This window comes from Argiope bruennichi, chromosome 6 (genome assembly GCF_947563725.1).
Source record: "Argiope bruennichi chromosome 6, qqArgBrue1.1, whole genome shotgun sequence".
In the NCBI taxonomy this organism is placed as follows: domain Eukaryota; kingdom Metazoa; phylum Arthropoda; class Arachnida; order Araneae; family Araneidae; genus Argiope; species Argiope bruennichi.
In genome coordinates this window covers 79,887,969-79,909,052 of record NC_079156.1, presented here as the reverse complement: position 1 = coordinate 79,909,052, position 21,084 = coordinate 79,887,969, and the positions used below count along the sequence as shown (strand labels likewise).

Genomic DNA, 21,084 nt, shown 5'->3' with positions numbered 1-21,084 from the left:
GAGAGGAAGGCGCTAGCCCGGTGGCCACCCTTGTAATCTGATAGCGGTTTAAAAGTACGAGGGTCATCCCAAAGTAATCTTAGTGTTGCTTTAAAACGAGCTATTAATATAATTAAAATGAACAACTCTCATCAATGTTTAATAAGTAAAAGATAATTTGTTCTTTAATTCCAAAATTAATATATCGGTGACATAAACAAACCACTTCTCCTGTCTCTTAATGGGAATAGAGAAACAATAATTCGGGTAAAAAGTTTTTGGATTTCAGAAAGGGGCAAAAATGATGTATAATTGAGGAATTTCATCTTGTGCAGTATAAATGAAGAACTTTATCATTATAATTGTTACGTAATTGGAATATCACTGTTATAGCAAATATTAGCTTTTTTTTATCATTACATAAGTAATGCTCAGCCTCAAATCGATCTAGGCTTTTAAAGAGAAAAAAATTTCTTTCCTTGAAGGGACCCTATTTTTAGGAAAACGTAAACTTTTACGCTGCATTACTCTTAATCGTTACTGCATTTCAAACCACTCGTTCTCTTTTCTACTTGAAAATGAAATGTTCGGTGAATTTCTCGAACTATCCCAGCCATTGAAATGATCGATTCTTCGTCAATGTGTCTTTTTTTCATTCTTGACTAAACCGCTTCAAACAGCAATTTTCTCCTTCTATCCGGTTAATTTATTCCAATTTAGTTCTTTTCAATGTTTTTCCACTGTTAGTGGGATAAAAGTTTACTAGAACTTTCAGGAATTGATTACTTTTTTTGTGTAAATCCAGCTGATGTCCTGGATGATTTGTTAAATACTACTACATACAGCTTATTTCTGAGATTCGATCAGTTTGAACACTTTTTTTCTTCTTTTTTTCACATTGATCTCTCTATTTCTAAAGGGATTTCTGAGAGAAACAAAAAAATTATTCTTAAAGCTAAGAAGAAAAAAAATTAGAAGCTTTATAATAGAGAAATAAGAAATGAAAAATCAGTCTAATAATTATAAGTGAGTGAATTAGTTTTCGAGCGACACATGCCAAGTGTGTTTGTCAAATTTATTTTTAGAATCCATTGAGCATTTTGTGCAAAGAAAAAGAATGAAAAATTCTTAACCCCCTTAATTATTTTATTCTTTTTATTCATGTTCTGGGAATGTATGATCTATTGATTCAAATAAGAATTTGTAGAAGCCCACGAGATATTTGAAGATATTATGCAATTGGATCTTATAATATGATTTGTATCTAATAATCTAATGATATTTGTATAATTTAATTTTAGGTCATAAATTAAAAAAAAAGGATATTTTGTGGCATGTATGATGCACTGACATGCCTGTTAAGGGGATAAACATTTTCCATTTAAGATTCCTACCATGCAAATTAAATAAATAATCGTTTCATTTTTATCCAAAATATTCTATTGAAAAAAAATTGTGAAAAAGAATATTAATTAATCATTATCAATAAATTGATACAAAATATTTTCCAATGACTTATAAAGAAACACATGAATAACTTGAAAATTAAAAAAATTTCGACGCTAATAATAACACGGTTTAGCATAATTGTGTGAATTTTAGGAAAAAATAATCTCTGATGTATATGGTAAGAATTTAAGAAAGTAAATTATTTTTTATTTTCCGAAAAAATCCACTTGTATAATTTCTTTCGGTAAAAAACGTTTCTATTCTACTTTCTTTCTGAATATTAAAAATAGATCCTTTTTCATATAAAAGAATGTTTGAATATTTTGACCCTCTAGGTGAATTGCCATAAACGATAACAACCAATGACAATTTTAATTTAGTTAGTTTCATATGTAAATGAAAATATTTGCATATGAAATGTCAGATTTTCTGAATCATATTTATAAAATATGGCTGATTTATGTGATATTTTCTGAAGTATAACAATTACAAATTAAAATATAATCGTACTTATAAATTGAAAAAAAAATATTTATTAAAAGAATCTTTGCGATAAAAGTCATATATACCGCTCCAATTTAATTTTAGAATTCAATACGCATCTTGTAAGAAGATGGTGATATCACAGTTGCTTCAGTGAAAATTTAATTAGATGAAATGTGCTTTTCTCTTTGGCATTAATTTAAATTGTTTTAATCATTTTGTAACATTATAATTATTTACGTCTGGAGACTTTTGAGCACAGTCGAATTTTAAATTGGATTCTATCTTTATTCGCTTTTTTCTTTTCTTTCTGTTCTTTTTTTTGTCAACCGTTGTTATTCAAGATAAATGTTTTAGAAGTGTTCTCATATGTCCGATTGAATATCGCGTGTTTTAAATTGTCAACTAATACATGTATTTATAAATTCTAAGAGGAATTTGCTGAATTGTTGTATTTGCATTGCAATATTAATTGCTGCTTTATATGTTCTATGATGGAACATCCAACTAATACATGGAATATCTAACTTTCAATTTTCTTATTCGAAATTAGAAACTTGGAATAAAAAAAATGTATTTTTTCCAAGTCTCGATATAAAGAAAAGACTGAATATTTTTCTGGTCTACATATCAACAGATGTAGTTACTGGTGGTAGCTTTGCGATTCTATCATCATCCAAAGATTTAAATAAAGGATGATGACCTTCTTCTTGTGAAATAACCATAAAATATTTTGAGGTTAGCATAAAAAATCATTATAAACAACCCTATCTGGAAATATTCCCATGCATTGCACCACTAATTTAAACGCAAGATGGTGGCTTTCTTTTATGCTTACCATGTTCTTGTTCCATGGATGACAGTGTTCCACTTTATAGCAGAGAAAGTTAAACATAGTTTAGTATGAAAATTCCTTATAAACTATGGTAAAAGGAACCAACAAAACAAGGGTTTAATGTCAAAATTTCATATAAACATCTTACAGTAGTAAAAATCAGTACTAGCAGAAAGTCAAAATTTCATAAAAATACCTTACAGTAGTAAACATTAATAACAGCTGAGTAAAAATTTCATATAAACACCTTACGGTAGTAAAAATTACTAATAGCCGATAATTTAAATTTCATATAAACACTTTAAAATAGTAAAAGTTAGTAATACCTTACGATAGTAAAAATTAGCAATAGCTGAGTGTAAAGATATCGTATGAACGCCTTATAGTAATAAAAATTAGTAATTTTTGAGTGTCAAATTTCCTTATAAATATTTTATTTGAAATATTTCTGTGCAATGCCTCATTTATTCAAATATTGGGCGATAATTTTGCTTTTTGCCTACTTTGTAATCTCCCTTCTCCGTTAACAGTTTAACGTCTAAATTTATTAAAATAACTTTTTGAAAAATGCCAAACTTCTGACAAATGGGATACTTTGATATGGTCAAATATTTGAAATCGATGTTTCTTTTGAAGTTCTGCCCATTTTGCAAGCTATTCTGCTTGTTCTACAAATCTAACCAATGGATTTTAATGTTTTAAGTGCTCGGAACATGTTTCGGTCCCAAGTTTCCTCCTTCCGGTCGAGTGAAGGGTGTTCGTTCCTCTGGGGCGGCTGAAGAGTGAAAGTCCTCCTTTGTAAGAAAAAAAGGGCAAGGTGACCTCTGCCAGAGTTATTTGGGTCGCCAGAAGAAAATCCATCCAGAGGTCGCACCCACCTGCTTCAAGGATGGACCGCGTGGCTTTCCTTCTGGTAACGAGCGATTAGGCAATCAGTTTCTAACGAATGGGTCATTCTTAAAACCACAACCATCCAAGCAACAGAATGCCGCTAAGGATAAACAGTCAAAGAGCTTTATAAATGCTAACTGCGAATAATAGCATTAACTAATCTGAAATTCTGATTTATTTTCAGAGTGTCATGGCTTTGTAGCAGACAGATGGTCGATTTTGTTTAACTAAGTAAAATAAGAATCAGACTTTCTGAATGAACCGGGAAAGACCTGACTTTTGATATTTTGTCCCGGAATTTATCATACACCTTAGTTTTTACTTATATTTGATTATATCTGTAATAGAGTTACCTATGTAGCAGAATACTATTTATTCAGTTAAGTAACGGAGAAATCTAAACTTTATACGAGACTTCTGCGTCAGTACCATTAAAGAAATTAATTCGAATTTAGGTAAGTTGCCCAACAGTTTCTTCGGACTACAATGATTATATAGAAGCAAATGACCACTTTTTTGAAAATACAATGATCGTGAAGTATTCCAGAAGCAGACAAATCAAACAATTTAAAGAACAATAACAATATAAATCACAATCAATGCATTCAAAGATTTTAAAAAGTAAATATTTGTTTACCATTTTTTTATTTTATTGAATACAATACATAGCACTAAAGCACTTGCGTGAGTTAAGAGTCTTAAAAACTATTCATCTATGAACACTAATGATACAAAGTATGGCTGTATTTTAGTAATAAAACGTGTAGATGTATTTGGTAACGAACGGATGTATAAATAACGGTCTAAACAGGAAATTACCAACAAATTAAAAGTTTCTAATTTAAACGAATTCCATATTAAATTTTATCTTAAAACATTAGTTTTCATCTAAAATTTTTGTACGCAGACCACATACAAAATTTCATTCCAATAGTTCGTTCGTTTTTTCTTTTTTCTCAGACAAATATGTAGATACTATTAACCTTATTATAATTTAACAAAGGTTTACAAATAAATTTCGAAGAATTTTAAATTTTATTGTGAGGGCAGAGCAACAATAAAAAGAGTGGAAAAACCAAACTAAAATAAGTTTGTTTCACCAATCTTATTTTGGGCATTTTTAAATCATCTATTTTACCAGTTTATTTTTTACGAGATAATTCTTTTAAAGTAAAAGTAGTAACTTATTACTGATAAAAATAAAGTAATTCAATTCATATAATTTTTCTGACATTTAAGCTTTTGCCGGCATGAAGAGATTATTCTAAACCATAATAACAAAAATAACCATCATAAAAATGAACTGCCAATACAGTCAAGAAAATAACAAATAAATTGATTTATCATCTTAATAGTCTTTTTCAGATGTAATTGATTTTCAATCAATGATTCATTAATTTTTTTTCTAAAATAACTAATGCTTTCATCACTGGTTCAACATACATGTATATATCCCCTTTATTTATTGAAGCCAAAGCTACATACAGAGCAGCACCAATGGTGACTATTTTTTGAAATAACTGAAGCCTTTACCACGCATTCAACTTATGTATTTCTGAATTACAGTGAAGCTAAATTACTTGAAGTGAAAACGATCATTACAGAATTTCGAGAAACTGACTTTCCTTTTCATTGAGGGTTGAGTAAAGGATTACAAAATGTGTCAATGTGTTACCTTCGTTTATGCTTTAAATGCGTCTCTTCCTAGCGGAATAGCGCACGCCGGAGCCTTTCCGCGGCTTGGAAGATTCCCTCCTCTGAGGCCAAATGAGGACAGAGGACGTGGCCTCGCTGTGGGCAAGGCGATTCCAAGGATACAAATGCGACCGCATGCAAAATAACCACTCTCACTCGCAAACATATTACATCTAAAAAAAAGTTACAGAAGCTTGTGTCATACGGTGAATTAAAAAGATTTTTTAGTAGTGAAAGTTGAATTAGTTTAATAATTTTCGATAAAGGAATATTTGATCAACTTGTTAGCATTGATCCGTTAAATTGTTCTATAAACACCAGGTCATTACAAATTAATCATCAACTCTTTATATTTTAAAAAGTATTTAAAATGATGAAATTTAACACATTGCGTAGGGGTCAAGAGATTTTTCGTTTTTAGCAGGCAGAACGTTGTAGCCGGATCACGAGATATCTTGTTTCCATGTTTTTTCGGCTAATATCGATGCATAACCAACCCGAGAAATATTCAACACATTAAGGGCCGCAAAGAAATCTGTAAGACATAAGCCTGGGATAGGTTTTTGGGCAAATCTGTAATTTTTAAAGTCATCATAACTTTGCTATTTATAAAGCAATAACAGACGGTACATGCAACATGAGTAAACACGTGAGCGGCTCGTAACAGATAGGGCGCGAAACACGAGAAAATAACTGAGCCATCCTTAATGTTTTAAAACAACATACTGCTTCAAATCGTGCCAAATATCATTGCGCAAAGTAATATTCTTTACCAAATATCGTATTCTAAAGCATTATTCAAGTCTGAAATAAATAACAGTTAAAATGTAAAAATATCTTATATAATAAATGCATGTATAAAATATATAGTAATATTTAAGAATACTTTATGTAAATAAAATACCAAATTCAAATTAAAAATGTGCATATATGCATCCTATTGCTTGCCAAGCATGCTTCCAGAGCGTTCAAAAATGTGCGGACCCTGGAAGCGCGTTGAGCTCGCAAAGAGTCGTACGAAATGTGTTAAAATATCCAATAAAAGATGGACATATTTCATTCAATATGTTATGATAAAGGTATAAAAATATGGCTTATTTTGGTATTGAGTAGGGCATTTAAGCATGCTTCTAATATAATTTTTGTTACTTGCATGTATTTAATATCTGAAGCGAATAATGAAAATTTATTAAAGTTCGTTCACTTTTAAATACCGCTACTTTTTTATGTATTAAAAGTATAAGCATAAAAGTTTTTATACTTTGTTTTCATAATTTGTTATCACATTATTAGTAAGAAAACTGCTTTCGTATTGTAGTGAAAATAATGTTTTAAACCCAAATTTCTTTTATTGAATTATCTTGTGATCAAATGTATAAAGATTTTTAAAAACAATTCTTGGGAATTAGTTGGCTTCTAAAAGTGCTAATTTGTACATATAAAATAATGGTATATAACCGGACCATGGTGAGTGTATAAATATAAATTATGTTTAATTCTTGAACGAATGTATTATAATAAACATATGAACTATTTTCAGCTGTAATAGCTTCTGCATGAAATTTTGTCGATTTCTATCGCAATAGGTGCATAGACCTGGATGCTAGTAGCAATTTTCTCAAATACTTTCAAAATATGGCGCTATTTATATTTAACTTTATAATAAAATAAAAATTACAGTGTGCATTTTGGACTTTACTCCATTAATCATTTGAGCCAAAAATTTCATTTTATACATATCTAAAAATTTTAGCGTTAAGGTCATATACAAAATTTCATTTGTTTAGATTATTTCAGCATTGAATCATTGTGTTCACAAAGCTGAAGACATACAAACTATGCGATTTTATCAAATCTTGTCATTTGATTTTAAGGATTCAGTAGGTACCTAAAAAGTAGAAATTTTTCAAAATCGCGACAGGATTAAAAAACGATTTTTTTTTGAAAACTAAAACTATCTTCTGTCTGCATTCTTCGTCAAAAGAGACAGCGAAAAGGATACTTTTAAGATCCAGACATGACCGTTAATAAGTGAACAACAAATGTGTCTGGATTATTAATTAGATGAGCTAAAAATAAACTCACTGTCTCTGGAAAAAGAACCTGAAAAGTAATGCGTTATTGCGTTTAATTTGCTGCATCAGCACATTCTTAAAAACCAGATAATAATTTAATCGGAAGAAAGAGAATGGCAACTGAATCACGTACCGTACTTGCCTTAACACTAAACTAATACTTCTTTTCCGAAGGAATTATCAAATAAAGCCGAGCCACCCCTACAGTTTCTCGTACATTCTGTGTTAAAGGTCTTAAACTCTGTATTAAAAGATCCTGCTCGTCACACGCACAATGCAAAAAATTGTGGATCTTGGCAGTGTCATAAATGGTAAGAGCGCACAGTTTTTTTTCAGAGACCTATACATAAAAGATAACAAAGCAATGCATTATTGCTTCGTAACAGAATGACGAAGACTGAACACTCACTTTAAATGGCTCTTGTTCAATCGATTGAAATTCAAATTTGGCAAAGAAACACATTGAATAACAAGATAGCATACCAAATGCCATTTATTAAAATAAATGCGTTTTTCAATTATTATTTTTGAATACATACACATGTACAGACAGAGACTGCCAGTGCGTTGACGGATTTAGTTCAAAATTTGATAGATACCTATACTTTAGATGGTCAAACTGGCTACCAAATTTGATCCGTCACTAACTCCTTATGTTTTTTAGTTGTGTTTACTTACATGCCAACAATACGAAAAGTACAGCCCAAGAAATAGTCAATCATTTAATCAATACGGCTCAAAATTTAATAAAAATCTAGATTACAAATCTATGTACTAAATTTTATTTTCCATTGAATTTTCGACTTTTCGTGTTTACATACATGTAGGTGAAAGTACAGGCCCAAAGACAGTCAATCCTTTGATAGATTTTATTCAAAATTAGCTAAGAGTTTTACATTTTAGATGTTTAATTGTAGACCAAATTTTTTTATCCAGTTCTTTATGTTTAGCAACTGTTATGTTCACTTGTATTTTGGCAGACAGACGAATATTCTGCAAATAGATTTGGTTTAAAATTTAATAAAAATTTATAAATGCGGTGTAATGACCGCATACAAAATTTCAACCTTCTAGTTTAAAGTTTTTTTTAGAGTTATTGAGTTCGCAGACAAACATATAGACAGACAAGCATAATTCCAAATACATGTTTTCGGACACTAGGAAGTCTGAAACATGGAGATTCATTCGAGGACAGATTTTTTGACGATTAGAATTTTTTTTTTAATATTTTATATAGGAGGAGCAAACAAAACCTATACTATGTGTAAAAAACAGACACTGTGATATTACGTTATCACAAATACTATGTATAAAATATCCGTAGGGATATTTTCATGAATTACAATAGCATGTATCGGTACGAATATTTCTTTTTTATTCTTTATTATTATCTTTAAAAAGTACAACAAAATATCAGGTATCTGATAATGTGAATGAAAAATTCATAAAAAATGTATTTTTATGTATCATTAATTATCACCGATGTAAGGATATTATGTTTTCTTTTTATTATTTATTCATTATTCATATATATAAAGAAATACCAAAAAATCACACATCTGATATATATAGATAAAAGTGATACAGAAATAATTATTAATACTATTAGAATGAATCGATATGAGCATTTTATAGTTTCTTTTTATTTCTTTCTCATTTTTTACCTACACAAGGACATTAAATTTACTAAAAGATTTTTTTTACTACATAAATTCTGTCGTATGCAACAGTGAATATCAAAAACTAAAATGAAAACTTTTCGTTAGTAAAAAATAAATTTTAATTAACTTTGTTTACAATTGTTGAAATTTTATTTAACAAGCTATTTAAGAGCAGAAATAATACTATATTTTATTTTCATGAATAATTAAAAAAGATTTTGAATTATCCCTTACTATTTTCGGCATAGTACTCTTTCTTTATTTTTTTTACTAGCCGCCTTTGGCGACCAGCCGGTTCGCCAATCTTAATGTTCGTTAAAATTTTAATAATTAAAAATTTTATGCAATTTCTACTTTAATAGCTTCTTCATCAAAATATTTTAAAACTTCAAATTTTGATTATCATATAATTCATTCATAATATTATAAAGGCCTTCAGTCATAACGTAATATGTATCTCTCTCATTTTCTGTTAGCACCCGTAGAATTTATGCTTTAAATTAAAGTGGAAAGAATTTATCTTCAATTAATATAATAATATTTTTTACTGAAACAAAGCATTTTTTTTTATAATCTGATTACTGAAAATAGAGTCACTCAGCGTTTAAACTTTATGAGCACTAAAGAATATCTTTTTAAATTTATGTAATATCTCAAGAGTTGGTCAACAAAATTTTCTTAGATTCATTATGAGCAGATCGATTAATTAACAATGTTTAAATTTAAATGCATCAAACACTAAGAAAATAAAACGAATCGTTTAAAATAAACGGTTGAAAACGGTAGAATTTATGCTTTAAATTAAAGTGGAAAGAATTTATCTTCAATTAATATAATAATATTTTTTACTGAAACAAAGCATTTTTTTATAATCTGATTACTGAAAATAGAGTCACTCAGCGTTTAAACTTTATGGGCACTAAAGAATATCTTTTTAAATTTATGTAATATCTCAAGAGTTGGTCAACAAAATTTTCTTAGATTCATCATGAGCAGATCGATTATTTAACAATGTTTAAATTTAAATGCATCAAACACTAAGAAAATAAAACGAATCGTTTAAAATAAACGGTTGAAAACAGGTTTTAAAAAAACTACTTAAAAAACGATGTACTTAAAACTATAAGCATATACAAAAAATATATAACTAACATAAATACAATTTACTTACAAAAGCATGCAACTAACCCAAAAATAATTTAAATCATCCATTGATAACGTTGTCATAGCAACAATCAGAACAGAATGCGCATGCGTGAATTTTCTTCGCCGGTTACGTAACGCAAATACGTGATTTTTTCTACGCCAGTTGGGGTAACGCCATGCGGATTAGAAATTTTTAATTTCCTTTATTCTGTTTTATTTTAATTCAAAAGTACTTCAGAATGAATCTGAAAGATTGATTCATTAACAATGTTTAATTTTAAATGCATCAAACATTAAGAAAATAAACAGAACCGATTGAAATAATCCGCCGAAAAATTTTAACCCTAGCCTCATTACTGTTGGGAGAAAAAAAAACAAACCTTTCTCGTTTGGCGATGGGGATAATGGAAGATTTTTTTGGCGGAAAAGTTGGCGGTGGGGAAAATGGAAGATTTTTTTGGCGGGAAAGTTAGTTTTTAATTAATAATTAAAATTCTAATTAAAAATTCGAAAAAAGAAACCCCAGGTGCACATTTCCAACCTCCAAGGTATACATGTACCAAATTTGGTAGCTGTATGTCAAACGGTCTGGCCTGTAGAGCTCCAACACACACACCGACACACACACACATTGAGCTTTATTATAAGTATAGATTATATTACTATGTCAACATCAATTCTCCTAATTCGCTTTTTAGTTACTGTTTTTTTGGAACTAAAATGAAATGAATTATTTTGCTAAATAGATTTATGTTAAAAATTTTACATATTAAAACTTCGTTATCATATTGTTTCACTTTGTATCTTTGTTTTTAACATTCAAATATCATATTCTTGGTGATAAAATTTAGCTTACTTTCGTACTTTCACTTTCAATATGATAATTTTTCGCTAACATCCCTTTTATAAACTACGTAACAGAAAAAACGTGCTAACAGAATACAATGCGATGTTTTATGCACAGAATACAATACTTTCAAGACAAAGATTTTGATCTAGAAATTCTAAATTTGGTGCGCAGTAAGTCCTTAGATTGTAGGGGTTTACTAAGAGAATAGCTGTCAAATTTTGATTAAAAATTGAAATGTACAAATTTTAGTTAACTTCGGCGTATTTTATTGTAAAAAAATTTCTGCATCACTTCAAAATCTAATATAATTTTACTGTTGTACTAATTCTATTTCGGCACAGCTCTTTAGAATTTTAATAAGTTTCCAATCTTAACACATTTCGTACAGGTCACGAAATTTCTCGTGTTTAGCAGGTCGAACGTTGGGGCAGGGCCATGAGATCTCGTTTCATGTTTTTTCGGCTAAATCGATGCATAACCAACCAGAGGTAAATATTTAACATACTAAGGACCACAAAGAAAGCTGCAAGACATATGCCTGGATATGTTTTTGGGCAAACTTCTAAGTTTTAAAGTCATCGTAACTTTGCTATTTATGAAGCAATAACAGACGACACACGCAACACGAGAAACCCCGTGAGCGGCCCTTAACAGATGGGACGCAAAACACGAGAAAATTCGTGAGCGATCTTAATGTCTTAAAACAACATACTGCTGCAAATCGTGTCGAACACCGTTACACAAGGTAATATTCTTTACCAAATATCACACTCTAAAGCATTATTCAAGTCTTTGAAATAAATAACAGTTAAGATGTAAAAAATCTTATATAATAAATACATGCATACTATATATAGTAATATTTAAGAATACTTTATGTAAATATAGTATCAAATGCAAATTAAAAATGTGCAAATATGCATCCTATTGCTTGCCAAGCATGCTTCTAGGGCGTTCAAAAATGTGCGGACCCTGGGAGAGCGGTAAGAGGCGTACACAATGTGTTAACTTTAAATAAAATTTGCAACAATGGTTTTTTTTTTGTGCTGAAATTCAAACCAATTTGTTACATCAAATAATGTGAACGAATTATGTTAAAGTTCTAATTAAAAAAAAATTACTTTCTTTTGATTTTACTTACTTACACTTTTGCTTTTGTTAACATAATAACGCTTTTAAGGTAGTTTTAAGGTTAAGGTATTATAAGGTAGCAAACTGCGCGATATGTAAATCATTAAGCGCAGAATACAATGCTGATGAAATAAAGATAGGCGAATCAAGTCTAAAGTATTATATTATTACATTATTTTGGAAAAGAGATCCGAAAATTAAAGGTTTTTTCCCAAAAAAATTTTACTTTGTTCATGGACGAAAGTGAAAACGCAAGTGACCTACTGCCATCTATTAAAGAAACTCAAGAATCGAAACTGAATGAAATAATTGATCACGCTTTTTTTTATCGAGTTATTTTACGTAAAATTGTCATTGTTTGTGAAAATCACTTTTGAAACAAAGTGACTTCACCTGAAAATTTAGCAAGCCTTCTTCAAGAAATAAAAATAAAGAATTATTTGTGTGGTAATTTAGCTCAGATATGTTAACGTCAAGTTTTAAAGCAACATTAGGGTTATTTTGAGATGGACCTTTGTAATTTTGAACCGTGGTGAGATGACGAGGACGCCACCTGAGATGGCACCCCCTCTCCAAACTTCCACAATACACCAGGATTTGTGTAGTAAATATCTCTGACTTACAAGATACATATGTAGAATATGTTTTTATACTTGAGAAATATTTGAACCATCAATTTATATTTTCAAAATTCTTATTTTGATCGCATATCAAATTAAATTATTGTAACATTTTTCTGCTTTTACTCAAACGAAGTTTTTACATCAAAAGCGTAATAATCATAAATTCTATTTCAAAATTTTGTCACATCTTGTTGTCAGTTATAAAACTGAGTTAAAGTTTAAAAACTAAGAATATTCAAAAATATTCATCAAGATAATTCGCTCGCGAGATGTTGCTGAATTTCTATTTTTAAATCTCCTTGAATTCTAAAGAATCCGTGTTTGATAGAATTATGTTCTGTGAACACGATGATCAAGATGAATTTTATTTAGTACTTAGCAATGATTTTGGTTTTAACATGAAAATTAGAAATCTGCAACACATTTTGGATAAAATCTGGAAAAATAAACATTATTATTTTGCAATAATGTTTAAATGTATCCTAACTTCAAAAATAAAAGAACTAGACGAGTAAAATTTGTAATATGATCTCTTCGAACCAAAAATGTTAATTTGCTCCAATATTTAAAAAATTCTTCAAGGAAAAGACAGTCTGTATGTGCATTTAGAAGCCTTATATTATATAACCCTAATAAGTGAAATTTGCATTATCTAAACTGCGGAACACCCGTGGGGGGGACCTCGAAATGAGGATGAGATGCTTCCGGCATGGTGGTTGGATCTCGCCACCCTGGAGGGTACACTAATAGGTGGGGGATCTGACTCTTCCCATCGATGACGGGACGTGCTTCCTTAGGGGAGGGTTGTACCGTGGCCGGTGACGGCCCTTAGGATTCAACCACAGTTCCCGCCAATGTTGCTGTTGCGGCGGTCCGGTCATTCAGTTTTTATGGTTTAAATCCATGTGCCTTCGTGGCGGGTCGGAGAGTTAGATGGTTGACTTGTCTAAACTGCGGATCCACGTCAAATTTCCTTAAAAGGAAAGAAAAACAGAGTAAGGCAGATAAATGCGACGTTTTTCAAAGCATGCCTGACTTTGGAGAGGGGGATACGTATAAAAGTAGGGATATTTTATACCACTGACATTTCTGTCTATACCATGCAGTAGCGAATATCAGAAAATTAACGCCCTTTTCTCTGTGATTTTTTTAATGAGAAATAATGAACTGAGTACCACATTTGAACTTGTGTTTCGTTGTAGATTCAAAAATCCATAGAAGAGACATCGATTCCCTTGCCTATGGGAATCTCATATTATAGTAATCTTATTTAAAAGATTCATAAATGAAAACAAAATTACATCGCAATTCGTAAAGTATCCTCCAAGACATTCGCGAAAGGTTAGAGTAGCGATATTGTAATATCCATACCGCTAAAAGTTTTCACAAGAGTGATTTCGGTGATATTTTTAATAAAAAAAATATTTGATCCCTTTTTAATATGAAAAATAAGGCTATCGAATTTACGGAAACAAAAATTAAAATATTATTGGTTTTGGGGAATTCACTAGTTGTCCTCTTATATTATTCTTGTTGCAGGAAAACTGCAAAAAAATTTCCTATAACAATGATTAATTTTTTTTCGAGTTTGTTTCAATATTTCCAATTGTTTTTCTTAACACTAATTATTTTTCTCCAAATTTGATGAAGCTTATTGAAAAATAATCGGAATTATTGAGAGAGAAGTAAAAATCAAAATCTAGCATTTAAGCACGATTTTGTGTTATTCACAGTTGAGAAAATAAATGCACAAAAATATTAAACAAGAAATTACATTAATTGAGAATCCCTCATTTTTAATTATCAAATTATTTCGAAAGGAAGAAAGATATTCGGTAACAATAATAATAAAAAAAATGTTTAAATTCATACATTTTCTTTTGCATGAATTTAATTAGAAACGCTTGTAATACTTAGTGATCATGACAGTTCAATTCTTTATCGAATTTTGTTCTAATTGAATATATTTGATCAAGTAATAACATAGTTCTAAAACACGGTTATTTCACTTTCCCTTTCGTGTTAGCTTAACTAATAAAAAAAATACTGAAATCGAAGTAATAAAATATTCCCAAGAATGCATCTATTTTTCTTTTTTCATCTGCAATTAAATTTTTGCCTTTTAATTTAATCTTAAAATAATCCCAACAATTTATATTTATTTTGTTTCATCAAAATCAAAATTAAAAATCGCAAAAGAATCTTATTTCTGAATAATTCTTGTTAATTATTTCTTGCTCACAGTGATCGCAAATTATTCAATTTTAGTGTCTTTATTCTATTATCGAGCTCTTAATTGCTATGCAATGTTTTAAATAATAATCACAAAAAAAAAACCGCAAAATCTTTCCATTCTTTAAGAAAAAAATGAATATATACGAGTGAAAATTTTATTATACTACAGTTACATTCAAGAAATTGTTGCTTATAAATTTACTTATATGCAGAAATTATTTTTACAACTATTTAGGTTTTGTATTATATATGAATAAATTGTATATATAAATTAAGTTTTATTATACTACAATTCCCTTCAAGAAATTGTATTTTGCCTGCTTATAAAATTACTTATTTGTAAAAATTCTTTTTATCTCTTTTTAGGTTTTGTAATGTAACAAATAGTCTTATTTATTGAAATATTAAATCGTTTTATTAATTATGCTTTATCATAATTTTTAAATATTAAAATAACTATTTACTACCATTTTTCATTTAAATATAATTATCACTTCCTTTGTACATATTAAACCTAGTTTTTTTTATTTAAATTATTAGATAAATCACATTTTTATCATAATATCTTGGATTTCTACTGGACCTTTAAATAAAAAAAATTTATTCTTTAAGAAATGATTTTTATCAGGAATGAATTCTATTTGAGTAATAATAATAATAATAATAATAAGCATCAAAATACTGGGAAAACACTAAAAATATTTGTTGTTCAAGAGGAACATTAGTTATTGATTAGAAATTTGAAAAAATATTTCAATGCCGAAAAGCGAAGCCTTCAGTTGTAGAATCTTTGTTCTATGTTTGCGAAACAGAAGGTTAGAGAAAAAGATATTCAAAAAGATAATTTCAATTCAGCACGAAAGTAAAAAAGCAAGTTCAAGAGTAATGATGCATATCCTGTGAAGGAATTGTCTTTGGTGATCTCGCATTTCAATTAACCTTCGATTTGAGATTAATTTTCGTAGTAAAATAAATGAGAAAATAAAAGAAGCTGCACCTTCAAGGAATTCCAGGAAATAAAAGTTAAAACGTCATTAATGAGCAAAAGCTATTAGAAAAAAAATATCAGAATATAACGGTACTGAATACGATGGTCCATCATTGAATTTCCTGAAAATTCGATTGCGTTATTTTCAAAAATCATTTTAGGTTTTTCCAAGATTCGGGAAAAGAAAAAAATAAAGTGATTGAATTTTTAAAACAAATTCAATCCAAAAGAAAATGAATGCAAACAAATTTTGCAAAATAATTAATTCCATGAAGTCAGCTTTGTTTAATGCAATATACGAAATTATATTATGCTATTCGGTTCTGTTATTCGCAATTTCCGAGCAATGAAAAAATGAACAAACATGTGTCAGAAGAAACTTATGTTTGAATAAAAGGATTATAAGTGAATTTTAATCTTTTATAAGCTATATAAATACAAGCTACTGACTAGACACATTTTGTTCATAAATATTGTAAAGTATACAGTGGCAGTGAAAAGTATTCATACATTTAAATTGTTCACCTAAAAAATGAATGAAAATTGAAATTGCGTAGTAACAAATAGCTTTTTAAAAAGGGTTAATGTCAATCAAACAGCTGTGAAAATTATGTGTATTTTTGAGAGAAAAACCTTAAAATATAATAAATTGCTCATTAGAAAAACAATTCCTAACTCACCATTAATCTCGTGCTTCAAAAGATTCGTACATCGACAGTTCACTTTAAACTAATAAAATGGAGATCATTTGCACATCAAATGCCGTCTGTGGAACTAATCTATTGTTGTCTTCTTCTTTCTTTTGCTACGGGTCTAGTATTATTCTAATGTTTACTAACTCAAGCTCGCGTTGCTCGTTGCCAATCGTACAGGGGAAAGAAACTACTCTTGCTGAAAAAAAAATCATAATGAGATTATATAACAACTGTAACTCTCTACGAAAGATATAGCAGGTTATTGGAAGACCATGTTCTACAGATCAAGCAGTGTTCACACGAGGCCAACTATTGCACGCAATGAAAGGCCACGCCTACTTCAAGAAGATCATGTGACCGAAATGGGACAATGGTAGATAATTTTCCCATTGGGGTCACGTGATGTTCATGAGGTAGTATGACTTTCTATTGGCCGCAATAATTGATCTCATGTGAACGCTGCTTCAGTATAAATCGACAATGCCAACGCAGTACTGTCGAAAATATTCATAAAATTCAGTGCCCAAAAGTACTCACCAGTAAACACAGACTTGTAAAATTGATTAAAGAAATCTGGAATTGAGTGTCTCAACGATTAAAGCGGACTTTCTCATCCAAAGAATTTCGAAGTCGAAAAGTACTGTACTCCGCACTTTTAATGATGCAAGACTCCATGGTCTAATATCTAGAAAAAGATTTTTTTTGTATCGGATGTTAACAGAAAAAAGGGTTTTTTATTCGTTAAACAACATTTTAATAAAAATCCTGACTTTTGGAACAGAGTTATATTCGCGGATGAGAGCAAATTCAATGTGGATGCAAATGCAATTGGATTAGACGGTAGATAAATAGTGCGACGTAAAAGGGATGCAGAGTTGTAACCGATAAATCTGAGTGTAACAGAGAAGCATGGCGGTGGTAATATTCTAGTTTGGAGGTGTATGAGAGCACATGGAATGGATAAATTGCATATCATTGATGGAATTATGGATCATAAAATAAACGTTGTCATTCTGAAAAATTATTTAAATTCTAGCTCTGCACAAATGGGTCTGCAAATTAAGCACATATTACAACACTATAACTGCCCCAAGCATGCAGCTCATAATATTAAGTTCTGTGTATTATATAACGCTCCCGAAAGATTTAACACACCTCCACAATCACCCTATATGAATTCTATCGAACATTTGTGGAGTATTTTAGAAGACAAAATTCAAAATCGACTCATAAATAAAAATCAGCTGAAAACCGCTAACATGGAAGAATGGGAATTCTTCATCGGACGTAATAAAGTTAGTAGATTCAATGGGCCGTGGTGGCCTGGTGGGAAGGTCTGGCTTCGGAACCGGAGGGATTGAGGTTCGAGACCAGATTCCACCGAAGAACAATCGCATGAATGGTTCTGGTGCAAGTTAAATCCGTCGGAGCCAACTTCCCACCTGCTGGTGTGGTGTGGAAAATTTGAGAGGTGGGTGCCAGTTTAGGCTTCGTCCTCGTCATCTGACCGTGGTTCAAAATTACGAGGTCCGTCTCAAAATAGCCCTAGTGTTGCTTTAAAACGGGGATGTAAATATAACCAAATTAAACTAGTAGATTCAATGCCATATCGAATGAAAGCAATAATTAAAGTCAAAGGATATCCTACAGAGTTTTAAAAAGATGATCTAATTTTTAGAACATTTATAGAATATACGAATAGTTTTGACGCAAAAATTATGTTAGTTAAGTTATTTTTATATATTTCTTCCTGTTACAAAATTTACTTTTATGAAATTGCTCAAAATAAGAAAATACGAGCCGTGGTATTTGTGATTTTTGACATAATGCAATAGATAAAGTTCTACAAAACATTAAGTTCTTTAAAATTCAGTATTCGAATACTTTTGACAGTCACTATAAGTAATGTTTTAATAAAGATTTCAATGCAATCAAATAAAGAGTTAATATTTTTTAATAAAAACTATATCTTCATTAAAAAAGATCAAGGGAACTGAATAGTGGTATCATTTCTCTCAATAATTATTAATAACTTAAGAAAAAATATAAACTTTCTGTGGTTTCGTCTATAAAAAAAAAACAACAACAACATTTGGAACTATCAAATTTTTTCGAAAATTTGTGAGGCTTAGAATTTTTTTTGGTGCAACATATATTTTCATTTTAACTGAAAAGAAAGTATAAAAATATTTTTAGTATTATAATAATTTATTTTGATTTTTTTCATTCTTAACAAACTTGTTTGAATCCTGACGAGTGCAATTATTATTATTATTATTTTTTGCTACCAACCATGTCAGCTTTTCACATCATAATTTTACACAACTCTTTTGTGGCAATTTTTACCTTTGTTCTAAATATGCGTAATAAAAATTTCAAATTTTGCCCACGAAAACTGAAATGCAAGAGAAACCTTAATAAAAGTTTTGTGACAGTAAATTAAATAATTTATTTTTCATTAATAAGAAGCATGAAAATAATTTCATCTCTAGCAACCAGTAAATAAATAAAAATATAAAAATGTTTAAGAGAACGCTTTTGTTAATATAAAAGTTAAATAGAAAATCAATTTTAAAACAAAAAATTATATGTCCATGCAAAATCGTAAAAGCATGAGACGTTGATAGAAAATCTCTAAGCAACCTCAAATTTTAATTACATTTTTATTGTATTTTAATTTTTAATGAACGCTTAGAAATTTTGTTTATTATAATTTTCATTATGGTCCTAATTTCTTTCATAATGTTATTTTCACAAGGTGAAGTGGATAAACAAAAAACTTGAGTAGGATCAAATATGTTTTTTTCTGAACACATGTTATTGAAGAAGAAAATTTGAAACCAATATTAACTTGTTTAAAGATTTTTTTTGTCTGTAAATATAATTGTTGAGAAACAAGTGCTGCATCCATTTTAAAAACGAAAATTAATTGAATTTCATTCAAGGTATTAGAAAGAACGAATAAATTACATTTTTTGGTTATTAACAAAAAAATTAGGAAAAGAGAACATTTTTTATGCTATTAAGGAAAATCTTGAAATACAAATCACGCTTAGTATGAAAAAAAAAAGCGGATTCATAAATAATAGAATTCTAAAAACTATTTGAATGGAAATGCTGCAGTTCTCAGATTATAAACACGGCACCAATAATTTCCTTTCTTCCCTTAGTAATCTAAGAATTGGGATTTTTAAATTGTCTAGTTCATGATAATTAAAAAAAATAAAGAAATTGAAGTACAAATTGTCATTGCTGTGGAAATTATAAAACTAAAATAAAAGCATTCATTTAGGAAGTCATATTTTAATGAAAATTACTTGCTTCTTGGAAGACGGATATAAACTCTTATTTTTGAATGCAAACTCGTCAATTCTCAGATTGCAAATACGTTCTCAAAAGTCTTTGATTCTATGGTTTTATCTAGCTTGAATTGTTTAATATTTGTACAGATGTAATCTATTTTAATTTGTAATCTATTTTATTTAACTCATTCTCTGATTTTGTAATTTTTTTGAAACTTTATTTACTAATCAATTCTAGCGTCAATACATTATTTTAATATTTTCAGAATTATGTTTTAAGTAATCAGTTTATTTAATTAAATTTTGATTCCGTTCATGTAGCGCCATCTGTTAAAAGAATTTGTGAAGAAATGATTTTAAGATTACATGTTGTTTATCATAAAATATTATCAATTAAGAAAAAAAAAGGAAATCACTAAATAAATTCCATTTCCTGGTACACTAATAGAAATGTATTCCTAAAAACCGAGTGAATTTAAGTAAACAATTTCTTAAAGATTACCCGCTATTTATTATAAAAAATTATTAAGTAAAAACAAAAAAATCATTAAAATAAAAAATCTATTTTTTAATATTTTTATGTAAGTATACCGTTAAAAAACATCGCATTTATGTTTACTAGTCACTTGCAATGCTCAGCAATTCAACTACCATCTATGTATTTAAAATAATTAGCAAAATCAGAGAACTAGTGTCCAAGCCATAACCACTATACTTATTTCACAAAATTTATTCTTGCAAGAAACTTAATGATGCTTAAATAAATCTCACAAGGAACTTAATGACACCAAAATTAAGCTCATATGAAACAATAACACCAAAAGTAATCTCATAAGCAATTTAAGGGCACAAAAATTAATCTCACATGGAACTTAATGATACCAAAATTAATCTCACAAGTAACTTAATGACCCCCAAAATTAATCTCACATTAAACTTCATAACACCAGAACTAATCTCACAAAAAACTTAATGGGACCAAAATTAATCTCACAAGAAACTTAATGACACCAAAATTAATCTCTCATGAAATTTAATGACACCAA

The 21,084-nt window shown here is 29.3% G+C and overlaps 1 protein-coding gene across 1 annotated transcript in view; it reads right to left on the bottom strand.

Annotated features, from left to right (window-relative positions):
• The window catches only part of LOC129972549 (uncharacterized), a 99,238-nt gene extending 82,499 nt beyond the window's left edge, over nt 1-16,739 (bottom strand). Inside the window, exon 1 of the mRNA XM_056086728.1 lies at nt 16,722-16,739. The gene's annotated coding sequence lies outside the window, so the exon portion shown is untranslated. The remainder of the gene's footprint in view (nt 1-16,721) is intronic.
• Between the last annotated feature and the right edge of the window lie 4,345 nt (nt 16,740-21,084).